Genomic DNA, 8,339 nt, shown 5'->3' on the forward strand with positions numbered 1-8,339 from the left:
TTTTTTTTTTTTTTTTGTACTAGTAAAATACTCGATTTTTTTACTCCATATTGTATATATAAATAAAATAATTTTACGCAATTTTTTTTTTTTCATTATGTACTCAAACGATTAAAATTTAATTACCGGGGAGAGAGAGAGACTCCCATTTAAATAATTTTGATACCTTATCATTACTACGTCACAAATTCCCCTAAACGCAATCAAATGTAAATGTACGACCGCCGCGTGATTCATTTGTTTTTTTTTAATTATTATCATTACCGTTAATTATTATTAATAATAATAATTTTTTTGATATAAATAATAAAATTTAAAAAAATGTGTGTATATAATATTATCATTCAGGAAAATAATATACGTTCTAGGACAGTATAACGTGTATGTGTATGTGTGTGTCATGGTTTCTGACCCAACCGAAAACTAGTTATGAGGTCGAGGGAATTTTTTAACCGGTTTTTTTTTTTTTTACGTAATTTTGATATAATATGATGAACCTTTAAAAAAAAAAAATGGTAAAGGTGTTTTTTGTTATTGCAGATTGTAAATCAATTAATTATTATTATAAATAAACAATTCATTGATTAATTAAAAATAATTTTTTTACTTTTTTATTTTATTCGTTCGATTTATTTATTTTTCTTATCGATAAAATCGACTTTAAAAAAAATTATTTAAATTAAATCAAACCCGAGGAGGTTTTTTTTTTTTTAATTATGTTCACCTGTTATTCTTACTCGTGCCCTCGAGGCAATCATCAAAATTTTATTTTCAATCATTAATTTATCATAGGGAAAAAATTATTATTATTATTATTGAAAACGAGATTTTGACAATTATAATTTATATTATGTAAGAGGTATTAAACCACCCTTTGAACTCTCGACACACAACTCGATTTCACACACACACGTTAGAAAGTCCGATCACGCCTATGCGATATGCTTCTAGTTTATAATAATAATAACGCCTATTGACACGAACTCATAAATAAAAATGATAAAAAAGGTATTATTTGGTACCGATGGAATATTTGTACCTGTCATCGTTCTTGTAATTTTTTTTTAAGTACCTAAAATATTTTTAATCATGTTTTTACATTTGAAAACAAATATTAAAATAATGCACAATTAAAAAAAAAGGGGAGTCATCGATTGATCGAATATTGTTGGAGGAGGCTTATAGAGATACGCTTGACAATCCGGTTTTGGTTATAACTTCTTCATTTTAAAATCAACATATTCCCACGCACACACGCATACACGCACGCACACGCACACGCACACAACCTGAATTTTTATTTATCTTCATTTAAAAAAAATTTTATTCGATTAAAAAACGAAAGGAAATTTTTTAATACACATATTTATATTATATTAATTGTATAATTAAATGACCGATATCGATTCCCACATTGTCAGGGTCGCCAACTATTTAAAAAAAAAAAAAAAAATCATCGAGATGTACAAAACAATGGTAATAAATAAATTACCCGGTTTGATTAGGTATTTCAAATCGCGAATACCCAAAAATTTTATTGTTAAAATAATAAGAATGATAATAATAATCTCATAAAAGTTTTTTTCATGCCTGATTATTTAAATAAATCAATGAGAGATAACGTATTTAATTAATTTAATTTCGTAACGTCATAATAATTTTAATGTGTGTCCGTGGAGGTTGCCATATATATATAAAACCTACGGCAAATTTTTAAATATTTTCAAACGTATTTTTGATTGCATTAAACTTGTACATTTTTTTGCGCGCGCTTTTTCATAACTCAAGTTTTTTTTTTTATATAGGTATGCTCGTATGTCCGTCGCGTTTATTTGTCCTTAAACTTTTGACAACTTTTGTCCGCTCGACAAAATTAAATTCTTTCTTTTTTTTTATTTTAAATATTAATAATCGTTACGACATTATTTTGCAAACTGACTCATTTAATTTTAAATGCATAAAATTTTTTTTTCTGTGTGCGTGTGTAAAATTAAAGTCACGTGTTTTTGTTGTTGTTTTTGCGCTTCTTAATTATTATATATATATTCGAATCGGTTGTAATAAAAAAATTTCAATTAAAAACATTTTTTTTTTTTTTGAGTTTTTTAAAATCAACTGTAAAATAATAAAATATTTATTGTAAAAAAAAAAAAAAAAAAAAAAAAAAATTCTTTTCAAAACAAAGACTTGGAAAAATATTAATCCTTTTTATATTACATTCATTCAATTTAAAACGAAGGATTTTTTTATATTTTTTTATTTTTTATTATTTTACATTTTTAAATGGATTCTTTTTTTTTTTTTTATCAGGGAGTGACCTGACATTTTACTGAAAAAACAACAACAACAACAAACGATAATTTGAAATTAAAAGAAAATAAAACACAAGGAAAACAAGTTAAAAGAATGCAACCCGATGAAATTTACCATAAATAATTAAACCCCCCCCCCCTTCGAAATAGTGCGTAAAAAAAAAAAAAAAAAAAAAAAAAATCAATACAAATTAATAAAATAATTTTTTTTATAAATATCATTTAACGAATTAATAATAATAATAATAATAATAATAATAATAATAATAATAATAATAATTTTTTAATAATTATTTATTTGATACCTATTGATGTTATATTTGAAATATTTCAATGTTAAACGTGACTCTTTTTTTTTATACTTTTTTTTTTTTTGATTGGAATTTTTTCTACACCTCTTAATTATTATTATTATTATTATTATTATTATTTAAAATTTAAGCCTCGGGTTCAATAATATTTTTTTTATTATAATTTTTCCATCCACGCATTTTTTAAATTATTATTTATGTTTTATTGTTTTTTAACGATAATTAAAAAAAAAGCTTGCGATTGTTCATTTAATTTAAATATAAATAAAATTATTTTTTCAAACTATTAAAATTTTTAAATTTATTATTAAAAAAAAAACCCATCTCAAAACGATTCATCGATTTCCGTTAACCATAAAAAAAAAGTAAAAATAAAAACCAACGGTTGCAAATTTAAAAAAAAAAAAAAAGAAAACAATGTCGAGACCTCCTCATCTTTATAAACAACCTGCTTTTACGTAATTTTTTTACCGAGAAAAATAAATAAATGTTAAAAAAAAAAAAAATACCTCTTAAGGAGTGTCTCTTATAATAAACTTGTTGAAGAAGTATTAGTTAGCACGACATTTCGCAAATTAATAATAAAAAAAAAAAAAACGAAAAATATTAAATTTTTTTACTCGTTAGATAAATAATAATTTTAAAAAAAAAAAAAAAACGTTTCAAGGATCGCCAAATTTTTTTTTTTTTTTATTTACGCGACAATTTCCCCCCCCCTTCCTCTCTCTCTCTCTCTCCCTCTCCCCGGTTTGTTTTTTTCGGAGGAAAAATGAAAATTCGTGATAATTTGTTAATGATAACTATAACTTATTAATTACATTTAATTATAATAAGTAAAAATATGATAAATGTTAAATTATTAGGTTTTTATAATTGCAAGTATAATTTAAAAGTAAACCTTGCTTTTAATTTTAATTGAAATAACCTTTAAAACCTTTTTTTTTTTTATAAATTTCACTTTCGTGAAAACTACGTTCAGGTACTTTTTTTTTCGTCACGATTGCAATTTCCCGCCAAAAAAAAAAAAAAAAAAAAATTCAATTTAAAAACATTTTTCCTTTCGAAAAAAAAAAGCTTTGACGTCACGTTCGTAACGATTTTTAATTTTTCTTATTTTTTTTTTTCATAAAGTATTATTATTATTATTATTATTATGTTTTTAAAAAAAACTAGTAAAAAGACAAGTAGCCAAAATACGAAAAATTTTTAATGATAATCACCTGATTACGAAAAATTTTTAATTATAAATTTTGGTTTTTTTTTAAAACAATATCCCGATAGCAATAATTTACTATATTTAATAAATTTATTTATTAACCAGTTTCAATGTAAATAATTTTTTAAATAGTTAATAGTACATGTTCCGCCGTAAAAAACAAAAAACCTTAAAACAAAAATGGCTCCTACGTGTTTATTAAATTTGGCTTTAAAAAAAAAAAAACAATAAAAAAAACTATTTTTACATTTGTTACACATAAAAATACCTATAAACGTGGTCAACACGTGGGCGTAAATAATTGTTTTTTTTTTTTTTCCTCGATTTATTTAAATTAAACTTACGTGTTTTAATATAAATAAATAATTTAAATTTTTTTTTTTTTTTTTTCCAATGGGAGAGTAGAAAATTTATGTCATTCACGATATTATTACGAAATAAAAAAAAATTTATAACGATTTAAATTGAAATTATTTTATGTTTTTTTCTTTTTTTGTAAAGAAAATCAATTTACGTCGTGATTTTCTCTTTTTAAAATAAAATAATAATAATAATAATAATAATAGTTTTTATTATCGAACACACGGTTTTTTTTTTTTTTTTTCGAATATTTCCAATTGAAGATTTTTTGTATATATTTATCGTATTGACCACATTTAAGTGGTTTTTTTAGTTTCGTTTCGTTTTAAAAGGTCCCCTGGTGTAAACATATTAAGTTTTTTTTTTTTTTTTTTTGGGATGATTAAGTGTTAAAATTTTCTTGTCCTTAACTAAAAATTATTTTGATTAATATTTCGAGGCCCCCCGACACGATATCCGTTATTTATAATTTTGTAACATCGGATTATTGCGAAAATGATAAAAAAAAAAAAAAAATCGAGTCAATGCCTTTTTTTTTTCTTTTGGTGGCAAACTCGTCGGTGATAAATTTAAAAAAAAAATGTTTTTATTTAAATAATCTCCATCTACCATCATCGAATGAATCTTGGAAAAAATATTATGAAATTTTTTCTGCTAAACAATATTTAACATTGAATTATAAATAAATTTGAATTAATTTTTCGATACCCCCCCCCCCGAGTTTTTGCACTTTTATGATATTTAAAACGTTTTTTTTTTTTTTTAAATTCCTTATAATTAAACTAATAAACAAAAAAAAAATAATTTTAAAGGTCAGTCACGTTTCCTGACATCATAATTCCAAAACTCGCACTTTATTTTGATTCACACGCTCTAAAAAAAAAAAAAAAAACAACGAAAAAATTCGTGTTTGATGATAATAGAATAAAAATAAGATGAAAGTATTCGCGAATTATGTAATGGCAAAAACTTTTAAGTTCAATTATAATGAAAAGTTCTAGAAATTTTCGCAAGTACTCGCGACATTATGACCGTTACGACGGTAATTAAAAAATCTTATTTAAATCTCAAACTAATTAAAAAAAAAAAAAATTTTTTTTTTTTTTAACTTTACACTATGAACCATGACGCGTTTTTATGTGATTAAAAAAAAAATATTTTTTAACTAATTTTTTTAAAGGACAAACTTTTTATTTTTTATTTTTTTTTTTTGTTTGTTCGTGTACACGAAATGAACCGTTTTTTTTCTTAAATTTTCGTAAAATTCTAATATAATGCTATGTTATAAAAAAAAATGGTCTTTAAGACCTTCGAGATTTGTAACAAATTTTTTCGTTTTTTTTTTTTAAGCGTGTAAAACAAATGTCCTAAAGGGATGATAATAAAATTCTAGTTTTTCAACTCGTTTTTCAATTCATTATCATTATCATCATCATTATCAGGTGTTTTAAATACGTACAAACAAAAAAATTTACGAAATAAATATTCGATATAATAATTAAATAAAAAAGAGCGAGAGTAATAATTAAAAACTTTTCTTTTTTTTTTTAGATTTATTACCAATGATAATAAAACTTTTATGCGTTTATATTAATAATCCTGCTCATTGTTATTATTACATAATTAATAATAATAAAAAAAAATAAATAATGAGTAAAAGTGATAATGCTCGTTAACAATCGAACAGACATATTTTTCCCATAAAAAAAAAAAAAATAACAGAATTCAATAAAAAACTTATCAGGGTAATAATTTTTAAACCTCTTCCAAAAATTCAATATAGGAAAACGCATCAATAAAAATATATATAATGTTATCAGGCAATGATAAAATTTAACATTAAATTTATACAATAATAGTAATAAGTATAATGAAAAATTTTTTATGGTTCTTAATACGACTCATAATAATAATAATAATAATAATAATAATAATAATAATAATAATAATAATAATAATAATAATTTATTTCTTGCGTGTTTATGTCGTGCGTATAAATTTTACGAAATATTAAAATTTGAAAATATAAAACAATTTATGATATATTTTAGTTTTTTTTTTTTTTTTTTTTTTTTTAAATTTCGGTTTGAACGAGTGAGAGAGAGAGAGAGAGAGAGTAATAAAAATAAAATCACGTCGTTGTTTAAAAAGAAAATTTCGTTTTTTTTTTTTTTTTTTAGCGGGGGTTAAGATTTAAAAAAAAAAATTAATGATAATAATAATATAAAAAAAAACTCACCGGTTTCGTGTTTTTTAACAGATTGAGCTCCAATATTTCCAGCTGATCCGATAACAAGAAACAAATAAGTAATTGTCCAAATAATTTTTTCTGGGCACTTCATTTTGTTTTTTTTATGCACAACCGTTAAATTTCATAATACTTTTTTTTTTTTTTTTTTTTTATTTAAAAATTTCAATCGAGTTTAATTTTCTCGATACAAAAAAAAAAAATTTTAGTTTATTTTTTCACAGCACAAATTATTTATACAAAAAAAAAAAAAAACATTCATTTTATGTGTACACTTGCACTTACTTAAAATTAAAACTATAAAAAAAAAAAATTGTCTTTAACGTTTTATTATTGTTCACAAAATTAATTATTTATAAAAACTTTCCATTTACCTTCCTCTACATTTAAAAATATTTTTATATAAAAAAAAAAAAAAACTGATCGATTCAATCGAACAATCCTTTAAACTAATATTTAACCAACCTAAAAAAATCGATTATTATTATTATTATTATTAATCAAGGTCATATTTAAGATAAACTACATTTTTTTAGAAGGTAGAATGTACCTGTACGTATGTGTATATATATATATTAAATTTACTAAAAAAAGGTGGTTTGACAGTTAATTTCATCATTATTATGAATATTTAAATAAATTACCCGTTGGGTAGTGAATTAATTAAAAATATTTAGATCAATAATCAGTAAGAACAAATTGTTGTTGTTTTGTTTTCTTAAAAGTATTTATAAAAAATAATATTTAAATAAAATACATTACTTTAAATATCGTCTGTCGAGTGATAAAAATGAAATTTGAAAAAAGAAAAATGTGCGTCTTATTGCAATCCTTAAGCCGGTACTGTACTATTATTATTATTATTATTATTAATAAGCAATATAAATTCTCGTGGTACCTTCCTCATTAATATGTTTTTTTTTTTTTTTTTTGATTCACTTTTTGTAGGTATGACTGAATAAATTTACCTGTAAAAAAAAAATCAATATTATTATTATTACAATTAAATTTTTAAAAAAAATATTAATTAATAAAAATTTGATTAACAATTATTTTACATTTTTTTTTTTTTAAATTCATTCATTATTGTTTATAAACAATGAAAAAAAGAGGAAAGAAAACAATTACTTGCAACATGAATGAATTTATTAATAAGAGAAAAAAAAAATCAATTTTTCATTGATTTAGTAATAATAAATAAAATTTTGCAATTTTTATTTATTTTCAATTTATTAAACAATGATCTGACAAGTTTTTTTTTTTTTTTTTAAATATGATAAAACAATACATATTGATAATAATGATATATTAATTTTCCCATAATTAATTCCAAGTGATGTCATTAACACTTTTTTTTACACTTGAATGAAAATTTTACAAACAATGGTGAGTGTTTGTTATTATTATTATTTTTTTTTTAAAAAAAGGGAAACAGTTTGAAAAAAAAGAAAAAAAAATCAATAAAATAAACAATTGTAATGATTGTAATAAATTAAACATGTGTTTATAATTAATGTTCTACAAGGTTTCTATTAAAATCTGTGGTCATTTAGCCAGTTCACTCATTTGAATTGTGTAACACTTTCTGTAAGATGTTAAAAAAAAAACAAAATATTTTATCTTAACGGTTGAAAGTTTTATTATTATTATTATTATTAACTATTATATCAACTAAAACTTTCTAAAAAGAAAAAAAAATATTTTATTTTTCATTATTGCATAACATTTCAATTCATTTTGGTTACCATTTGACATAAATCAAAAATTATAATAATCACTTTTAATTAATTGAAGGAAATGCAATAATTTTTATTTAAAATTTTTTTATTCCTATCATTCCTTCAGGACATTTTATTTAAAATTATGGCACAATAATCAATGCCAAATATATG

Source organism: Pediculus humanus, genomic scaffold, assembly GCF_000006295.1.
Source record: "Pediculus humanus corporis 1103172107665 genomic scaffold, whole genome shotgun sequence".
In the NCBI taxonomy this organism is placed as follows: domain Eukaryota; kingdom Metazoa; phylum Arthropoda; class Insecta; order Psocodea; family Pediculidae; genus Pediculus; species Pediculus humanus.